Below are 23010 nucleotides of genomic sequence, written 5' to 3'. Positions count from 1 at the left end.
ATCTCTTGGTTTTTAAGATTTATTTTCATTACTGGAATTCTTTATATATATATATATATATATACACATATATATTTATATAGAGTTTTCTTGTCTAAATTATGAATCATTAATTTAAGTAACATGAAAAAATGGTAGCATAGAATAGTCTTTACCTGGACTAAAGATCACAGAAGCTAAATGATGCAATTATTGACTACTTATTAAGACTGAATTAAAGAACAGAATAAATATTCATACTTTAACAATATCTTAGCAATAATTCAACAGCATTAAACATTGGATTCTGAATCTAACTTCAATTATGGAAACTTGGGGTTAAAATATGTTTACTACACATGAAAAAAGAGAAAAAAAAACTTGCACTGAATATAGATTAAGTTAAAATAGTATATTATCCTAATTTGTGGCATGACTAATTGGTATAAATTATTCTATTTCAGCTCCATCCTAGCACAAACTATTTAATATTGCTTATGAGAATTTTTCCTCTGGAGACCCAGAAGATGGTGAAAAAAAATAAACCAGTCCAACATCATATATTGCCACACAATTTAACAATAACTATAGTTGTAAAAACAACAAAATCCTGAACAAGGCCATTTTTAAAAGTTTAAACTCAGAATGCTATACCCTACCTCACTGATACTATTGTATTAATATATATTAAACTAGCTCTAAATTTCATATGTGGCAGCTAATCAGAAATATTTAAATTTTATTAAAACAAGGAATATAGTTTTGCTTTATATATATAATGTTCTCCTTTATAGAAAATGAGATGATCTGTATGAAGAGAGCAGTTTTCTATTCTGCCCCATGGTTCAGATATGCAAGTATCCAAAACAAGGTGAAATATTTAGAGGAAAGTCAACCAATAAAATCTACACCAAAGGCTGAACAAGAATTTCCAGCGTTTTGTTTTTTGGCTAATGCATCCTTTTTTTCCTAGTTTCCAACCTCACAAAGAAGAGCAGAGGGCTAGCAAACACTAGCTTAATTATCCCCATCAGTCTCAGAGACAAGGCGCTTAAGAGTTTTAGCTGCTGTAAACACTCCCCTGATAGCAGATAAGGAATCTGCTGAAAGGAGGTTTTGTCTGGGGAAAGCTCAGGGGCACAACAGTTAATCATTAGTGCAATATTGTATATGCATTACTACATCAAAGGAAACAGAACCCAATATTCTATTGTGAAGGTTTTCTGTTTTCTTAAAGGTAAGAAAACGGATGCTCACCAGGAAAAAAGAGACTTAAAAAAATTACATTTGCTGTAGAAAACAAAGCATGTTCTACTTTTAATTCATTTTTTTCTTCAAAAGAGAATGTCACTGTGGTTTGGTTTTTCAATATGTGCCTGCAGAGAGATACCAAGTTTCCACTGAAGTCAAAGATGCAACCTTTGTCTCAAGAAGAATTTGCACCTTTGTATCTAAATGCATTGATCAGAACCAGAGAATATCACATAACCTTATTTTATCATAACACTAGAAGTAAGCCTATGTTCTTCTTCCATATCAGTCTGGGTTTGTCTAGGGATCTATTTATGGAAAACTGATACCTCACTGCCCCTAACAAAGAACGCTTCTATCACTTCAAAATGAAGGAATGCACAATGACCTCCTATTCTTTAAATGTAATAGACTTCTCATAGTCCCATAATCAGAAAAATCTTAGAGGCTTCCAAAGCCCTCAAAACATCTTTCCAGAGTTAACTTCCACTGTCTCTCAGCCCTTCTGCCACTGTGTTCTAGGAAAACAAAACTTTTTGGTGTCATATACTCCTTGCCCTTTCCCACATCCTGGCCTTAACTAATGTGATGTCTTCTGATTGGACGCCCATCCTCCAGCCCTCATTTCTACAAGTTCACCTTTCCTGGAAACACCCAGGTGCATCTCTGACATCCTTCACAAAACATCTCTATTCTCGTTTCCTTCATGTAGTTAGAAGTAATTCCCTAACCACCCACCCCGCCCGCAAACTCCTTTAGCAACTTTTTATCATAGTAATATCTGTTCTAATATGTTGGTACATTGTAGGCTGTCAGTAAGTGTTGCTAAATGACTGAACTTAGTGGAAACTGTCTATTTTTACTAGTGATTATTGTGTGGATGTTTCATGGGATCTTAAGGGGGTAAGACAATCCTTTTGTACCACAGCAAGTGTGGTCACTTTCAACATTTCTAGGTTTCTTAGAGAGGAAAATTTAACTAATATTTGTGGAATACTTACTATATGCAGCAAGCACTATACTAAATGTTTAACATCTTAATAAATCTACATAGGATTAATAACCTGTAATGCTGCCCTATTGGTGTATTTCTAATATCATATAAATTGTCCACTTTTCATTTTTGATGAACGATCTGGTGCTATACACTGAGGCCTACTTAACTAATACCTTGTGAATTAGTCATGTTGAAATATATGTCTCATTTAGCTATTTATAAGTTCAAACTTTGCTATGGTCACATCTGATATAGCCCTATTTTGTTAACAGATGTTTCTCAGAGGAAATGTTTAGTTTACCTCTTAAATCACAGCCAAGTCAACATGTATTCTAAATGAGGGAGTTCACCTGCAGTTACTTCACCCCTTCAAGTACCTTTTTATATGGTCCATGTACCTTTTAGACCATCAAATTGATTATCTGTGTGTTGCAATATTCTGATATTGCAATATTCTAATACCTCCACGTACATCAACATTTTATATGTAAATGTACACTTTAAATGTATATTTGAAATATGTAACATTTTAATAATAAACATTTTGATCAATAAAATATGTATAATAAACTGTAGCCATATAAAGCATATACTTTGTATATACTCATAACTTTTAAAAATAGTTTCATGAAGGAAGTTTTTTCTAGGTTATAAAAGTTATTGAGAAACAATTTAATTGAACATTTCAAAGAGTTATAATAAATACCTCATATCAAACTATAAATATTTTATGATCTGTTGTTACAAAGTTTTGAAGTCAAAAGTCACCATTTTAGTTTTCTTTACTAGTAAACTCTGTCAAAAACATGATTTTCAAATATTTAACTGAATACTTCCAACAATATGCTAAGAAAAGGCTGAATAACCTGAAGTAGAAATAAGTTAACTAAAGGAACAGCCAAATGCGCAGCTAATTTTAAAGAAAAAGACTAATAAGGCTTATAGTAAATCCTTTTAGATCATCATTGACAGTGTGGTTTATATTTTAGACATACCCACATATCATTTTTTCTTAGCAACCACAAGTCTATTTTGATGTGCTAAAAATTTACTCCAACTCTTTTAAAAAGTATAACTGTCACTTAAGTTACTTACTTTGATTCTTTTCTCCTGATACTGATACCAAATATGCTCACAGATGCTGAGCTACAATGCCCAAAGACTGCTATATCTTTGTTCTTAAATTTAAAAATGGCTCAAAAATAGCCACATTTCCTATGTAGAAATCTTCATTTTATAAAAATAGAGACACAGTCATTGCCAACAAAATCTTTATGAATATGAAAATAATTCAATGTAAATTCAATATAAATTTGCAATTTTGATCTGAGTAACAAGAATATAACTTAAACACATACACAAATACATACCTGGTCTTTCATAAGCAAAGTTGTACTTTTTAAAGGAGCTATCATTTAACAAGTCTAATTATAAAACAATTGAACTTTAAATATTATGTGTAATTGTCAAATATCATCTGTAGCTCACTGCATCTAACTTTTTCCCCCCTGGTGCCATGATAATAAAAAAAGGGCATTACTTGCCTATGAAAACATGAATGTAAAACATGAAAATTCTCTCTAGTCACTGACTACATAGTATGTACATTGGTTTAAAAAATGACTAACAGCAGATATTAAATTTAACAGTGCATTATATAAGCTAATAATAATTGTAATTCCAAATTAATATTTATGCAGTGTGACATTATATATTTTTTAATTGAAAATTTCATTGGATAATATAGTTTTAAAGGTATACAAAGTTTATAATTGTGACAAAATAGCACATGCAGGAATTTGGGGCAAAACATAAAAAACAAAAAAAAATGCATTTATTTTCATCATATCTAGTTAAGATATTATTAAAGAAAAGACCATTCTGTATAACTAAAGTTAGAATATGAAACTAAGCAGACTCTTTGCTGATATTTATTCCCCCTCATTATCATTGACAACAGGAATATATCGTGTATGCTTCATCAAAAAGTAAAATATATACGAATGTGGAAACATAATAGAATATGCTAATATAATCTTTATTTTACTGAACTTTTTTTTCTTTTTTTAAGGAAGGAGCAGCTCACAGTGGCCCATGCAGGGATTGAACCGGCAACCTTGGTGTTGTTAGCACCATGCTCTAACCAACTGAGCTAACTGGCCACCCCCTTTACCGAACTTTTAATATTTCAAAATGTAGCAATATTCCTATTCACCCTGAAACAATTTCAAATTCAACAATACACTTAGATAAGAATCAACCAATCTCTATAAAAAAAAAACAATTTACATTTGACAACATGTACATCAAAGGCACCTGCATTTGTTGCTTTCTTAAAAAAATAAAATTACACATTTATTTGAAAAACAGGTACATAGGAATTTGTTAGATGATTCAATTTATATACGAATTTACGATGGAAAACAATTTTGTTGCATTTTACAACACAGTGGAACAAATAAAAATATAAGCTTTGTCTACTTTACTAAACCAATAAATTCAGTGAAATCATTTAACCCATTTATCTGCAGAACAATTGATATTTTCTTGTGTAAACGGTTGCGGAGTCACCATGTAAACACAGGCACAAACTATCAGGACTTAAAAAATAAATATTGTAATTCCTCAAATCCAATGCTATAAAAAACAGCTCTTGATATTTGCATTTGATTTACTTTTCAACCTATGGTTAAGCAATTTCGCAGCTAAACCAGCCTCTGTGCATGCCTACATACTACTCGTAGATTTACAAAATTTTCAAGAACTTCCGATTCATTGTCTCTCCTGATTTCCTCTATGATTTGAACTCTGACTCCCAGACACCAAAAAGGGAATGGGAAGAGGATCAAAGGTAGGGATGATTGTGCTTATAGATATATGCTAACGTGTGGAATGCTCTAAGGGGAACCATGAAATCCATCTAGTGGGCACTGTGGCATGGCATGATTTCAGGCATCTTTAAGAAGTTGGACAGTGTATTAAAGAAGAGACATAGTGAAAATTTATTTCAATTGTGGAAGGTTTCATATCTCCATATTGAGATAAAACTTCTTACTTTGGCTTCCTGGAATAGTTCTGATTCCTTCTGCGATTAGCCATTCTTTTGAATCAACCTAGCATACAGCTAGTTGATTGTTTCGGGAGATGGGAGAGAAGGGAGATGGGAGACGACTCGGGAAGTGATTCAGAGCATGGATTGCCAACAATCTTAACACTGTGCACGCTTTCCTTTTCCAAGTTGTCCTGTGCCCAATTAGAACCTGATTTTTTTTTCCTTTAAAAAAATGAATTTCTGTCTCAAGCCCCTTGACTCCTACTACTGCTAATAAAGAATTCTCAGTCAGCAATTTGCAGAGTAGGGAAGCCAGGGATAATGGAACTGGGCAGCCTTTACATGCAAAACAAAACACCAAAGAAAGGGAATAAAAAGGCTGTCAAACAATGTAAGCTTTCCCATACGGCTTATACTTATTTCTTTCCCCTTTAAAATGTACCATAAAAAAAGCTGAATCAGTTGTGACCATAATGATGCAAAATTTTGATTATTATGGCAAATTATACCTTCGCTATTCAAGAGAGGGCAAAAAAGTTTTGTGGCTCATCAAAAGAAGCTGGGAATGAGAGCCAAGGCCACTGACACTTGTGGTGGTAGATTAAGCTGTGAGCAGACTCTAAATAAATTCCATTCTCCCTCATCCCAAAATACACTATTCTGGCTATTAAGACTGACTTGCATTCTGTCCATGCCAGTACACTATCCATTCAGGATCCTTTATTTCAGTGGGAGACAGGGAGGGCAGTCTTCTGAATTAGGAAGCTGCAACAGATTAGTTGTGTGTGTGTGTAACAGACTGCTAACAATGAATGATTACAGTTTCTGTTTAGAGTTTAAATAAATCACATATTTTGTGAAATCATGGAGATCATTTAACTAAAAAAAAAAAGAAAGAAAGAAAAATATGTCCACTCATTTAATTTTTGAACCAGTAATTAGCTTTTATGTCACCTCGAATACCTAACTAAAACCATTCTTTAAGGAATACGAAATCATAAGAATTAGGGGAAAAACACGAAGCAAATAAATTGTAATAATGCAAAAAAACTATAAGCATTCTAAAGTGAAATTATAGAAAATAAAATACTATTAAGGACCATAAACTAATTGTCATTAAAAATATTGACAATCTATTGCAAATTCTCTATTACCATTCAAACTAAATTAATTATAAGTACAGAAAAAAACACATGACCTCTTTTCAAACTCGATTTTAATAAAAAATTTTCCTTCACTACAAACAATTTTATGAGTTTAAAAAATAAAGGACAAGTGCATATAGGAAACAAATAGTCCTTGATAAGTCAGTAAAAGGACTTATCCATATTTAATGATATCCTTATTTATATATATGCTTCATTTTTTTCATCTACAAATCAAGAGAATGTTTTCAAGCTAACTAGCACACAAAGAACAAAAAATTTGTCCACATTTATAAGAACTCATAAATAACTGTAAGAACATATTGAAAAAAACAGTTTCCTATTAAGGAAAAATGTCCTTACTCAGTTTCAGGAAGTGTGTCTTGAAGGCAAAAGCCTCCTCAGTCACGTCAACCAAATCAACAATGGCAATTACGGACATGCAGACACAGCCCTTTCAAATCCAGTGACGTGCCCTAAATATATCTCATATGTTATCTAATGACAGTGAGGCAAAGAAGACAGGTATCACTATCTCAAGATACAAGCCTCCTAACAGGTATAAATATGATTGGCAAAATCTGCTTAGAGGTCATGCACATACTATTCATAGAGTAAGAATGACGTTGAAACAAATATTAAAATGTTGGTTTTGATGCTCACTGTGGAATATCTGATATAAACTATGATAATATTAAGAATCTTGACAGTTTTAATTTTCTGGCCTAGTTTGTGCAAGATAAGATTGCAAATATGGTTTTCTCCAAAAAACAATAATGAATTAAAATGGCAATTAGTCTATTATCTCAGCTTCGTTGCACTCCTTATACATCACAGACGATAAGGAAATTATGAGGGGAAAAAAGAATATTGACCTTGATCAGCTCCATGGTACAAATTATATCTTTCTCTCTTAAGGATACAAATATCCTTTAAAGAAAACTTGGGATCATGTACATGAATTAAACCAGCGAAGTCAACAGCTACCAAGAACCACACTGTTGAGCTCTTGGAAATTATTGCTATGAAAAAGTGTAAATGATAGATATGTGTTAATATTTCTAGGTAATTTTCTCAGTAATTATATACATTTTCCTCATAAGAGTATCATCAATAAAATGCATGGATATATAACTTAAAACATTTAATACCCCTTTCTGAATATTATCAAAAATTGCTTCTAACTTTTCCTGCTTTCATTCCCTTCTGAATATTTATCCAAAGAAATCCAAAACATTAATTCGAAAAGATATATGCACCTCTATGTTCACTGCAGTGCTATTTACAATAGCCAAGACATGGAAGCAACCTTAGTGTTCATCAATAGATGACTGGATAAAGAAATTGTGGTACATATATACAATGCAATATTACTCGGCCATAAAATGCAAATGAAGTCTTACCATATGTGATAACATGGATGGACCTAGAGAGTATTATGCTAAGTGAAATAAGTGAGACAGAGAAAGACAACTACAATATGATCTCACTTATATGTGGAATCTAAAGAACAGGATAAATAAACAAACAAACCAGAAACAGACTCATAGATGCAGGGAACAAGCTGATGGTTGCCAGATGGGAAGGTGATTGGGTGACAGAGTGAAAAAGGTGAAGGGATTAAAAAGTACAAATTGGAAGTTATGAAATAGTCAAGAGGATATAAAGCATAGGGAATATAGTAAATGATATGGTAATAATTATGTATGGTGCCAGGTGGGTACTAGACTAGTCAGGGGGAATCACTTTGTAAATTATATAACTTTCTAACCACTATGTCGTACAACAGAAATTAATATAAAATAATATTGAATTCAACTGTAATTAAAAAATTTTTAAAATGTGGAGTGGGAGGTAAAGGAGAATAATAGGCTCAAATTTCGAGGTATAAAACAAATAAATCATGGAGATGTAATGTACAGTATAGGGAATACAGTCAACAATATTGTGATAGCATGTTACCGTGTCAGATGGTTGCTGGACTTCTTTAGGTATATAAGTGTTGAATAACTATTGTGTATACCTGAAACTGATATAACATTGTATATTAGCTATATTTGAACAAAAACCTTTAAAAAAAAGTTTTCCTGCTTTCAACTTTATAGATTAAATCATATGATTAAGAGAATGCATTAATTTAAATAAGATTTCAACCATTCTCTTCACAAAATTTTACGAAAGTTATAAAATAATTCAATAGCATATTGTTTTTTTATTTAAAATGATAAATTATAGTTGTATAAATTAATTTGAAATTGATAAGTAGTCTTGTAATGGACTGAACTGTGTCCCCTAAACATTCATAGTTGAAGCATTTACCTACTGTAACCATCTTTGGAGATAGGGCTTTTAAGGAAGTAATTAAAGTTAAACAAGGTCATAAAGGTGAGCCCTAATCAAATAGGATGTTTTCTTTATAAGAACAGGAAGAGACACTAGGGATCTCTCAATCTCATATACACAGAAGAGGCCATATATGGACACAGCAAGATGGCTGACATTTACAAACCTTGGAGAGAGACCTGAGAATAAAACCAATTTTCCTGGCACCTTGATCTTGGACTTTCCAACCTTTGAAACTGTGAGAAAATAAATTTCTGTCGTCTAAGCTACCCAGCATGTGGTATTTTGGAAAGGCTGCCCTAGAAGACTAATCTTGTCTATAAAAGTACTAGTTTTTGTTCTGTAACTATTAATACTTAGCTCTATAAGGCTGAAGAAATCATTTAATCTCTCTGAACCTCATTTCTTCATTTGTAAAATGAGAGGGCTAGACTAGCTAAGGAATGTTAAATATGACACACATGCCACCACTCTTCTTTTTTCCCTTGTCCACAGTAGACACACTATTCCAGGTAACCATAACTAATCAATGGGAACTGTCATGTGAGATGAGGCCTGTGTGCCACACTCAAGTGGAGGATGCACTCGTATAAGGCCTGTTGTAGCACTGGCTTTGTAGGTCCCTGCTACTCAACGTGTGGCTCCTGGACCACCAACAGCAGTACCACCTAGAAGCTCATGAGAAATGGACAATCTCAGACCTTAGATCAATCTTCTGAATTGGATCCACCTTTTAATAATATCTGCAGTGTACATTAATGTTTAAAAAACACTGATCAAAGAGTGGGAAGATGCTGACAAAAAGGTTGCAAAACGTAGCAGGCCATTAGGTACATGGGGCCTACTCTATGTGTTGTTGGCTTCTAAATACTGTTTAAAATTCTTGAATTATTTGTCAAAAGTTAAAAGTAGTAAGACGTCATATAAAGATACTAACTTAATAAATTGTAAGGACATGTTACAATGCACCAATATTTCTACATGATATCAGCTGCAAATAGTGACATCAATTCCTTTAGGACAGAAAAAAATATCTCTTCTATGTCACAGGATCATCTGTCGTCTTCATCCACCTATATCATCTACCTTGCCCTGTTATATATCTGACTTTGTAATCCCTGTTCTTAAATTTCCTTGTCTTCACATACCGTGGAATGAAAAATGGAAATATTTAATAGTAAGAGATTTTCAAATCTATAGCTGTTCAAAGTTAATACTTTCATTTAATAATTTTTAGTTTTCTATTTATTTTTCTTCATTCCTAACTAGCCTTTCCTTATCAGTAGTAATTTGCTTTGATTTGAACCTTAACATTACTTCCTTTAATGAAAATATGTGTATTATGATCAGCATTTAATTACTTTAATCTATTAGTGATACACGGTTTAACTTAAATTTCTAGCAATGTAGGAGTAAACAATTTTTTTTCCTGAAAGAAATATACAACTTTTGTTTAAAGTAGATTGTCTCTTTTTATTTCATGTCTTGAAAATCACTTTGAAAATCTCACTTCTTGAAATATTTTTTAGGAGTCTGGTAACATGTAACCAAAATGGAGAAATAAAGAACGATGTAGATAAAAACAGTAAATTAATAAAATAATTATTAGCTGACCAAAGACTAATTCAGAAGAAGATGAGGAACTAGCTTAGAGAATGCCAAAAATCTAGCTACAGTAACTGCTTTTGGTAGCCACTTAGAAATGTAAAAGAATTAATTATAATGCCTCAAAGATATTTTTATGGAAGATATAAAAACTAATACACACATAGCTACGTACACAAAATACTTTATGTAGGTATTGAATTTGAAACTTTCAGGGGTGATGATTTTCATTGGAATTAATGGAAATTAAGAAGATGTGTAAAGTACTGGTAATGTTATGCTCGTTTTTACTTCCCATTACATTAGGAGTTTTATCCTCCTACTCTAAAACCCCAAATCTTATGAATAATTTAATGTTCAGAATCATGAAATCCATTTACGTTTCTATTTAAAAAAAATAACCCTTGGGTGCTGACTGCCTTAAATACTGCAAGTATTCACATAGTTTCAACTATAATATCAAGAACAACAAATCTTAATCACTGATTATATTGATAGGAGTTCTCATTTTTTACCTTGATCAAATAACAAAAATTTCTACCTAATAAATTTAAGTCACCTCAAACCCAATATATCTATTACCTAATTTTATCTCTCCCACATAACCATTTTTAAACTGACTGTTAATGTAACAAGCAGTATAATTTTAGAAACCACATGGTAAAAACTGAGTATACACTAGATGTAGAGGTAAGATATATTACCAAGTTCTCCGTCACTTTTCAATGAAAGTCTGTTTCCCATGTGCCTCATCCTCTAGATTTCACTGCCTGACCATGGTGGGGAAAGTTGGTCACTGGTATCCCCCATCTTACTGGTCCTACTAGGACCTGCCTCTTCTAATCCTCTCACCTACCATTTTCAGATCCATCTTTACATACCACTCCCATCATGTTTTCATTTAAGCATCACTAATGGTCCCCTTACCACTTTGTTTAAAAAATAAAATAAAAATCTATTCTAAATTATCTTGCTAGCTTAAGGCCTTCAAAATCTGACTATACTCTTCCTAGCTATCTAAAGACATTCTCTGCTCTATGCAGTTTCTTTATTATCTCAAACTCTTGCAAATGCTCAAAACTGTTTCTTCTTTACATATTCATTTTCCATTGCTTACACTCTGACTTCCTTCACTATCTCATTTTTAATCAAATAAGTATGTATTTATTACCACTATGTGCCATCTTTTAATATCCAATACAAGTTCCACTGTATTCATTAAGTCTTTCCTAATTACATCAGCACTCACTCATTTGAGACCATCATTACCAACAATTTCAATAGCTACCCCTTTTGGACAGCTTACTGTTGCCACATGGCCAGGTAAGCAATGTACATGCGTTATTCCTTTTGTTCCTCTCAACACCCCTGTGAGGTAAATATCACAATTTCCATTCCATAAATGATGAACCTGAGGCTCAAAGTCCTCATGACACTTAGTTCAAGCCACAGGAGTTATCACTAGATCTATACTGCTTTGTGTAGGTCATTATTACGTAGGGTCCCCAATTAGATTCTAAGTGCTTTGAGGACAGAGAACAGGGCTTATTTGCCTGCATCCCTGCAGTACTCACCACTGTGCTGAACACTTCAAGGTCATCCATCAAATTTAGTTGATTAATAAATTAAATGCTCCAGGCTGTAACTTCAGGTAGCTCAGGTCATACAAGTGACACTTCTCCACCATAAAAAAAGTCATAAAATGTCTTATTTTGAGCTAAGAGTCCCACTCTCTTCATTCCACTTAATGAAAAATAAAGACAAAAATGCTTGGAAGAGATAAAACGTTATGTAGGCAAGAAAATGGTTTTGGGGAACAACAGGAAAATTGAAATTTAGTAGCAAGGTTTTTATATGATGAATATTTTTCTACTTTTTGAAGTAAGATAGTAATAGTCCATAAACTATTCTAAAATTATACTTAATTTTCTCATTTAAAAACTCTAAAAACACAATATTGGCATATACTAGAAGACCTGGAAATTCATTTACAATGTCGGAGAGGGTGGAGCATGAGACCAGATAGCAACAGGTCAAGTTCAAAATGAGTCCTCTATCAACGAGTCCTGTATCTCATATTCCCTTTCATCTTACTTAATGAATAGTATTTTGGGGACAAGGAAACCAGACATAGTGAATAGCTATTTTCTCTCTTTTCTGTCAACAGTTCCTTATAGTTCTCATGGATACAAACTGAATTGAAATCAATAAGCAGATTCCTACTAAATTGCTTGACTTTATCACAAAGCAAAGTATGAAACAATAGCACAGTTGATTTGATGCAAGATGCAGGACCTCTACCAACATAGAACAAAGAATCTCAAGTTGACCTTGAATTCTCTAGGAATCCAAGTTTTCTTTGCCGGGCTGGAAAGGCCTGCCATGATTATCATGACTCACAACATCTGTATCACTGCAGCTATGCTCAACTACTTGCACTTCTTTGTACACAACTTCTTATCTCCTACTCCCATGCTGTTGCATACGATCATCCCTCTCCTGGAATAGCTTCTTCGTCCAATCATCTCTCGAGACAAGTTTAACACTACACTAAAGAGCAAAGCAAAAACAAAATAACAACAACAAAAGGAATTGATACTGAAAGTAGCAGAAGAAACCTCCAAAGCTAACTCTATTAAATAATATTTTTGTACTTGATGATTAAAATGATATAAATGATAATGAAGATATTTGATGTAACTTCTATTAAGTGGTGAGTATATCCCAGAATCTCTGCTGAAAGCAGGACATTAGTGATATCTAATGGAATTCCAAACATAAACTCAGTGAGGTAGATATTAAATATTGTCTACATTTTAGAGATTGGGAAACAAGAGTAGAAAATTTAAGTAGTCTAATACTATAGTCTAATACTATATATAAGTCTAATACTATACAGCTAGTTAATGCAATAGAGCCTAATATGAACTCAGTTACAACTGATTTGATACTATAGTGCGAAGAGAGCACCATTCATGATAATACACGACTATAATGTTTTTTGTTAAATTATTAATCAAACCAATGCCTTTTTTTAGGAAACACCTTAATTTTTTTTTTACAGTAAGTCAATGAAATGGGATAAACCACAATAGTTATAATAAAAATAGTATTCATCATTATGTATTCTTTTATTTACTCAAAGATAATTGCAGGATTTTTACAATACTTCTTACAGCTTGCTAAGGAAAGTAATTGAGAATGAATACATGTGTAGCAGTTTAAATAATTTTAAAAGCTAAAAACTTACAAAATAAAAGGAATTAACATTGTTCAACTTTTAATACGAGATGGTTGAAAGCTGACAAAAATCAATGGAGATCGCTCTCTCTCTCTCTCTCTCTACCTATCTATCTATCTATGTATATCTATATACCGGGGATGCCAAAAAGTGTATACACATGGTTTGTATTCATCATTTGTTATCGGTATATATTGAGTATTTCAATTTTAATACAGTTTTTTTCCTTTTTTAAAATGTGTATACATTTTCTTTGCACCCTCTATATATAATACTATGAATTGATTTAAACGCATAGAAGTATTGCAAACAGACGTTTATACAAAAAAAATAATGTGGCACTTAATACTTTTTCAGTTTCTAATTTTCAGAAAACCAATGATTATGCTATAAATTATATTACATCTTTGGCTAAACCATTGCTAAGACCTTAATTGATACTCTTGCTTGTGAAGGAAGTCAGTGAGAAGTATTAACAATCTCGATGTATAATACAGAAATAATAAACAAAAAATTAAGCCAACATGCTGTAAAAAGACAAAACAAGACAAAACAAAAAGAAATCCAACAATCTAAAGGGTATAGATTCATCAATTCCCATTATCTCTCTGTGAAGACCTTACAGCTTTGAACTTGCATAAATGCAAATGATGTGTGTGTGTGTGTTTTCCGTTCATTTCTTTCAAAGTTATTATTTTTCACATTTCATTCAGGATTTTTGAACGCCTCAATTTTTAAGAAGTCAACCTATCTGAAAATGTTGTGAATGTAAAAACTCATACATATATTTGTAAAGAGGAAGAGATGACGCATTACAAGATAAGTGAGACCAATGACAGTACATTCTGTTGTTGACTTCCAGATAGGTGCCCTATTCATTTGTCTTTGTACCCCACTTTTAGAAACCAACAAGTAAAGGAAATTGTATATGATTTTGGGCAATGTGATTTCCTTCAGTAACTGAGTTACTCTGTGACAGAATCATAGCAGATAGTGCCCAAATTTACAGGAGAATGTAGGAAAGATTGTTAATTCAGATATTTTCTGAGAATATCTTTAAACATAAATATCAGAGAAAAGAAGAGGTAGTGTTCTTCTCACAGACTGAATTCATACATAAATGAAAGATGTTTGCTAAGGCTTATTTAATACATCCTAGTTAGAAGAGTATGTTGGTTTGCTACATGAAACTAACTGGAGGCAAGATATTTTCCAATGGAACTTTCATCAATTTATTCCAATACTCACAAACTGTGTAACCAAGCCAGATACATACAATATATATGGGGAAATCTTACAGAAGCTCTCACTTTGAGTATGTATAATAATCTCTTTAAGAGTTAGCAAAGGTACTACCATAGTGATATTATTTTGGCAATAAATATTATTAAGCTGTTCTATGAAACAATGGGCCCAGGCTTAAACAGTTACACATGTAACTAAATCACCGTGAAGTTTGTCTGACAAAGAATAGTTATTTGACACTGAATCCTGCCTGATTCTTAATAACAAATAGAACCAGCATGAAAATTATACCATTTATACAACTTTTCTCAGTAGAACCATTCATATATGTGTAGGCGGTTTGTTCTGCAGTTTTATCAACAGAAGCTGCTGGGAAATTCCATCGTTGAGAGAGCAAATGTGTATTATTGCCTGATGCTGGATATTAAGGCTCTTCAAAGAAAGCAGCGTACATTCATTTTCCTTTTATATGTTTAAACAATATACAAGAAGCACACAAACCACTGGGAAAATACAACTTCTGTCCACCTATCTGTAGCTAGCTTCTGGGCTGTAAACACAATTGTTGGAGGAGATATGGAAGGATCCTTCCTAAATCTTCTCCCCTGCCTAACTCATTGCACGTGGGTACTGTTTTGTTGACATTGCCTTTGGTGTCATAGCTTGAGAGGTCCTGTAATTTTTCTGTCAATCACAAAGTCACTTTGAAGCTACAAATGATATCATAGTTTTTCAAGTACTTAATAATGCAAAAAAAAGCTAATGTGTATAGAGGCACTTGTGAATATTAAAAGTGTCGGATAACGAGGGCCTTGGGACATATTTTGATTTTTGATTTTAATTTTATATAAATTGTGTTCTTATATCTTTGCACTTTAAATTGCATTTTCCTAGACCTAGATTTTGCTGTATATTTTGGATCTCACATTGTTATCAGCATTGTGCAATGCATACAGAGGATGTTTAACAGATTGAATGGCTTTGTATCTATTTTATGCATATTAAAAAATATTAAAAACTATCATATAGTTTGTATGACTTCATAATTATTATTACTTGAATACGTCTTTAAAAGAGGGAATATACTGGGGGTGCCAAAAAAATGTATACACATGACTTGTATTCACCTTTTTTTATTGGTATATACTGAGTATGACAATTTTAATACTTTTTTTCTTTCTTAAAATGTGTATACATTTTTTGTCAGCCTCTGTATATACATATGTGTATATATATAGGTACATATAAAATGAATAGATCTTATGTCATATTTCCAAAATCATAAAGGTGGTAGTAGAATGACTAAAGTTTGGGAAGTACTTATATGTCCCAGGCAATTAAAAATATATATTGAAAAGGATACTGTAATACTATCAAAATATAGAACTTAAAAAGTCTCAACAGACAAACATTCCTTGTCCGAGTCAATAAGATATTTAGGAACTATTAACTGCGAGAGATACTTCTTTATGCTTGACATGGATCTGGGAAGTCAGTCCTGACACAGTTGTCTTCGTTTATTTGAACATTACCATTCAACTCACTCATTTTTTCTTTCCTTGGTCAAATTTCCTCGACTTTGAAAATTTCTCTTTTGCCTTATTTATCTCTTTGATTGTCTTTGTGGCTTTATGATTAATATTTCTCCAAAGTTTTCACAATATTAGGTGAACCGAGCACAGTGCTACACTGTACATTTAGATTAACACAGCCTATACTGGACCAAACTTATAATTCATACTATGTACTACCAGTGTATTAGCTAACAATTTATAAAGTTCTGTACAGAAATGCAGTGATGGATATCATCACTTCTGATAATTTTGACACCAATTCAGAATTTAAAAGGGAAGAGTTTTGTCTTATTTTAAAAATGAAGAATTTAGGTATGCTTAAAAACTGTAATATATTCATTATAATAACCCCTGATAACCTTTTATTTTACAATTCTGAATATTTTATATCATTACAGTTATACTGAGCAAAATCCAAGTCCAAATTCATTACTACTCAGAGTCATGATTGAATTGTTCGACTTTTGTGAATTCACATTTGAAACCTTCAAACGTTAGCTGACATTTTCTATCAAAATATTTTATTTGATTATCTAAAGAACAGGGACAAATACTAAGTGTAGTAAAGCACTATTAAAAATAAGTGTGTCACATGAAACAGTTATCATCAAAGTCATTCTTGTTACCCTATGCTCATTCGCTCATCTTTTTAAAAGATTTCACATGTCCACACAACAAAGTAGTTGTCAATGTGCCAGTAACCAGATAATGACAAAAATAATAATAATAATAATAACATAGCTATGGGAAGTTCAGAAACAACTTCTGTATTCAAATCTCCATGAATTAAAGAATGAGTATAATAAACTACCTCTAAATGTACCACAATGAAAACTTACCAATAGTAAGTTTACCAATAGAAACAATATATAAAAAAGACTCAATGTACAGACTACTTTAGTAACAGGAATGATCACTGAGTATTATCTTGAGCCTGAAATATCTTAAAAAAAGGAAAAAAAAAATCTGTGTCAATGTAGTGCCAAGAAGGCCATTTCCACAGCTCTTTATCTTTCTTTAATAAGCTATTTTTGGCAAAGGGTGAAAAGAAAACAAAACAAAATATGAATATTATCATAACAAGATAAAAATGACACAATAAGAATATAAATTAAACTCTCTGCTCTGATGTTTTCAAAGAGAAAATTCAACTTCCCCATCACATTTCTATTTATTTCATGTAACTCTTTACATTGTATGTGTATGTGCACATGCATGCACATGCATGTTTCTTTACTGCTCAGTGAGAGGTTGAAAGCAGTGCCAGACAAAACACAGTAAGCATTTTCGAATGTTTAAAATAAAACACAACATAAATATACTGCATAGCCATACCTACCAGGCACCTGTTCTAGTTCTACCTTTAGGATGCAAAAACCACACAAAAAAATGACTTTAATAGTAGTGCTAAGGACTATCACTTTATAGCTTTATAGCTGCCATCTAAATAACACTGTAAAATCTTGTATTTCTCTGCTGCACTACGGCATGGTAATAGAAATATGCCACATACAAACACACACACACTCGTATACACTATGTGGTAGGAACAGATTCATGATAGATGCATTGGTTTAAGAAACTTACATCAGGAATGCAGCATCCTTATTTTAAGATAGTATCCTTCACACACCAAAAAATCATAACTTTGGAAAGTATATATTTAAACTATACTTATATATTAAAGTTTTATTAAACATATTTGTTATATATATTTAAATATGTTAAAATATTACCCATATAGTATTTTTTCTCTCAGGAATTTTAGGCCCTTTGAAATGCATACATCTTTACCACTTATAATTGTTACAGGGCATAATTTTTGTGTAATTGTTAAAATTACATTTGGAATACTACAGAGGTTGTTGACTGTTTTAATTAGGTATTAAATTAAATATATTTTGTTTCTTTTTATTTATTTAAATTCTATATATATAATATTTTAAATGTTAAATAAAGATCAATTTTCAACTACATAAAACAAAAATCATGTATTCCATGGCCAGAATTAAATCAATATGAATTTTCTAAAGCAAAGACCATGGGCAGGAGATAGAGGATTTCTTTTTGTGGCCATTGTTTTGTTAAAAATGATTGTTTTTCCATAATTCAATAAATAATCTCAATAGCATTCCAACAGAAAAAAAATGTGTTATATATATTTCTACATCAAATGAATTAAAAAATTCATATTAACTATCGCTCATTCATTTGCTTCTTAAAATACTGACAAGCTTAAAGCATCTATATTTCACAGTAAAAGTAACTCAAACTATTGTAAACATAATGAAAACACCAAACCAAAGTCCTATAAAATAAGGTCAGCTCAGAAGGTTAGACAGAAGGTCAAGGTGGTTAAGTTCAGAAGAAACAGTGGTTAAATGATTAAGGCACCACTTCTATGAAGGCACCACTTCTACTTTTCACTCTACATTGGAGACATGCACAAAATTTAATGTAAACACAATCTTCCTCATTTGTGTAAGAGTTACTAGATAATCTTGTGTGGTAAATTTACTCCATTGCTTGGAAAACCATAAACAAAGTGAACCTATTACATATGTATGTGTGACATGAAAAAGACAATGATTTTCCGTGTTTTCTCTCCCGATCTAAAAGATAGGTGGTTACTTAAAACTCCAAGTAATTGCAGCATGTCTTAAAATCAACCTCCTTTGAGTCAAATCGGGTTCTCAGCCAATCAGTCATGTCCCCAATGGCCTCCTTAGACTTACTCATAATAGAATCACATTATGACAAAAAAAAAAAATCAGACCCTTATTAAAAATCCAGTTGAGCTGTCTTGGTATAGCCTAAAATTCGAGTAATAAAAATAAATGCACCAAAAAACAAAGAAATGAAAAAACCAACTAATAGAGATAATAAAGTGGTGATTGCCAAAGCAGGGGGTCCAGGGTGGACAAAAATGGGTGAAGGGAGTAAAAATTTCCAATTATAAAATAAATAAATCCTGGTGATATAATGTGCAAGTACAACATGGTGACTACAGTTAATGATACTGTATCATATAACTGAAAGTTGCTAAGAGATCTTAAAAGTTCTCCTCACAAGAACAAATAATTGTAACTGTGTGGTGATGGATGTTAACTTATTGTGATGATCATTTTGCAATATATAAATATCAAATCATTGTGTTGTACAAGTGAAACTACTATGATGTTATACATCACTTATATCTCAATAAAATAAATGTAAGAAAAGATTAAAAATAAATAAATGAACCTGCAAATGTGTCATATACTCATAGATGGTAACCAACTCTTGACTAAGTCAAAGCTCAGAATTTTTAATTTTCCTGATATTTAATGACAAATATATTCTACTACCCAGATCTCTCCTCTTAATTTTGTTTTACATACTATCATTTTCTTCTTTTTTTTCACTTAATATTAAAAATGAAGTTTCCCACAGCACTTTAGGACCTATGTTATAGTCCCCATCTCCTCACGACTGCAAGTATGGTGGTGCATGATCCAGGAGAAATAATAGCATCACATGGGAAACTGAGAGAAAGAGAATGTCAAACCCCAACCCAGACCTACTGAATCAGAATCTGCATTCCATAAGGCTACACATGCACACCACGCATATATATGCATACAGATGTATGTATATACACACAGTAAAATTGTAGATGAATTTTCATAAACCACATATGTAAATTTAGGTATTTTCTCCTGTAACATACCAACTTTGCAATAGGACAATGAGTCATTTCATTAGGTTCAGGTTGTATATAATTTGCTATTATAAGTGACCATTCAATGAATGTATAAATTCATATGTATCTTTTGCCAGAATTTCAGAATATTTCTTTTGGAATGATTCTTTGAAATGAAAATACTGGAATAAAGAAGTTAACATTGTAATGCTTCAGACACACACTTCCAGTCTAGAGCACATGAATAAGAACAATATTTTATCTGTACACATAACTGCATTATTACTTATTTAATAATACATGTTTAATTAATGGGAGAAGAAATGGTATATCATTTGTTTTAATTTGTATTTATTTTATTGCGAGGGAAAATAAACTTTTATTAAATTTTTCATTTTTGTATTTTTTGTGAAATTTTTTTGTCTACTCCTTTCCAAAAGCATCGATGAATTAGTATTTTTCTTATCAACATTATAAACTGTTTATATACTTGTACTAGGGGTATTATACCTTTGTCTGTAAAGAGGTGGGATATTTATTTTTTATATTGGATAAAGTACTTTTGGTTTTTATGAAGTTAATAAAAACTGGCAAGTTTTTCGATTGTTTTCAAGTGTAGATTATTTTTAACCATCCCAATATTCAAAGATAATAAAACAAGCATGTTCTTATTTTTCTGTAGTTTGGCATTTCAAGAGCCACAAACTGACATGGAATTTCTATCAATATATGCAATAAGATGATGATGTTTCTTTTTCACAAATGGCTTAGCAATCAAACATCGACTGGTCTGACACCTTACAGCGTGAGTTTATGATGAAAAGCTCATAATTATTAAAAGTATAGTGATTAACTAAGAATATGGATATATTTTTTTTCCTACTCCATATTTCTAGGAAATGTTCTGCTAATTTAATGTTGTTGTGGGGAGGGAAGGAAGGAAGGAAGGAAGGAAGGAAGGAAGGAAGGAAAGAAGGAAGGAAAAAAGAAAGTTGTAGAACTCTACTGTGCTAAAAAAAAAAATGAACTCAATATTTTAGTAGTTATTGACTACCAAATACTTTTTCCATGTTTATTTTATTGTTACCACTTTACCTGATATTGTGGTGGATACAAAGGTAATTTTCATATACTGTGCTTGCTCAGAATTAAAATTCAACTCTGGGGACATAACATGCTGAACATTTAGGTGTTAAATTTGCTTGCTTTCAAGGGGATTCAACGAAAGGATAGAAGAGTGTTGTGAAGCAAAACTGAAGAAAGCTTCCTGAAAGTGGTGAGGTTAAAGCTTGTACAAGGAATGGGAAGTACATTCCAGGTGAAACTAACAGCAAGTACAAACCACCTCTTTAGTTATTTGTGCTATCTAAGAACATTGACTGTAATGACTTCAGTACATCTCATGCTTCCAATTAATCAGGCTGATGTTAAGAACCATACTAATACATGTTCAATGTCCTACAGAGCTCTGAGTACAGTTGCTTTGCTTATAGTTATTGCTTAATTGACACTGGTTTAATTTATTGCTTTAGACTTTATATACACGTTTTCTTAAATATTGCCTACTCCTGACTGAAAACTATTCATTTTACCAGTATCCTTAAGTTGTATTTTTAGATTAAAGGTGTCCTCAAATTTATGAGAGGCACTACTTTCCAGCCCCAGTGGCTACTAACTCTTAATGAATACAGAAGCTGTTTTTTCTTCTTCCCTCAAGCGAAACATCATAAAAAGTAAGTGACAGCAATTGTGACCCTATCTGTGGAAGTTTATGAGACTGATTTGCAGACAGATTGAGTTACAATGTTATTGTAACACCTCATCAAAATTCTTGTCCAGATTTGGAGCAGTGACTTAAGACAAGTGAACTGGCCTATAACTGCTGGGATCACTTCCAGCACCTTACCCAGAGCACAAAATTACCCTTCTCAGTTAACCTCAGTTATTTTTTCTCTCCTTGTTGTGGCTGAGGGAGTACATAAGGGAAATGGGGTCCTGGTGGTTTAGGACAGGGAGGCAAAGGGCTGTAACATCTTCACTGTTCTGCTTCCAAAGAGACAAGTCTCCTGAAACGACTGTGACATTACATTAGCCAAGAAACTGATGAAAAGGTCATATCCACAGAGTTCATTTAATTTTCTTCTATCAGCTCGAAGCTGTTTAATAGCTGTAGTTTAATTTTAGAACTATTTCAATATAGCAGTATACATGTAAGAATAATCTAACCATATTTAAGCACAAAAGGGCAATAATTTTTGCCGCTATAGTGACATAATTACAGCATTCATTTTCACCATTCATTTCCACCAAAAATCGGTTTTCTAAAAGGTAATGGAAACCAGTATGGATTTTCCTAAGACAACATCTGGCAGTTATATCTCAGGAGTGACTTTCAGTACAAGAGAACATTGCAAAGAAAGAATCTCATTATTGTTCTTAAATCCATTTTTATGGAGAAAAACAACAAAAAAAAGTATCTACTAGTAAACTATAAGATATTCCATAATATATTATTTGTCAAACAGAGAGAAAAAGAATTGTTTGTGTAGCTGACTCTTCATGCTTATGACAGAAAAATTCAACAATGTTTGCAAACTAACTGGGAGATTATACTTTAATGCAAATAAAAGACTTAAGCAAACTAATTCAGCTGTGACAGATCTAGGGGCTGACAAATTAACTTTAAGAAAAAACACACAGTCGCAGGAAAAAAAAGCTGTTTCACAAAAATATACTTCAGCATATTGAATAAATGCATTATGTCTGTTAGGCTTATTTCTATATTTAGAATAAATCCTAGTTAGGGCGCGGAGTTTGGTAAAGGTATTCAGATGTATAACGTCTAGTGCTCTGACCAAAGGATACATAGCAGGAAATACGTGAACAAAGATGCTGA

The 23010-nt window shown here is 32.2% G+C and overlaps 1 protein-coding gene and 1 non-coding gene across 2 annotated transcripts in view; both read right to left on the bottom strand.

Moving 5' to 3' along the window:
- ERBB4 (erb-b2 receptor tyrosine kinase 4) overlaps window positions 1–23010 on the bottom strand; it is a 1062086-nt gene that overhangs the window by 897010 nt on the left and 142066 nt on the right.
- Window positions 4316–4389, bottom strand: TRNAV-AAC (transfer RNA valine (anticodon AAC)). Its single transcript has one exon. It is a non-coding gene; the product is annotated as a tRNA-Val (tRNA).

Source organism: Rhinolophus ferrumequinum, chromosome 8 (assembly GCF_004115265.2).
Source record: "Rhinolophus ferrumequinum isolate MPI-CBG mRhiFer1 chromosome 8, mRhiFer1_v1.p, whole genome shotgun sequence".
Classification (NCBI taxonomy): Eukaryota; Metazoa; Chordata; class Mammalia; order Chiroptera; family Rhinolophidae; genus Rhinolophus; species Rhinolophus ferrumequinum.
The sequence above is the reverse complement of the archived record's forward strand: the minus strand, read 5'-3'. Positions and strand labels throughout refer to the sequence as shown.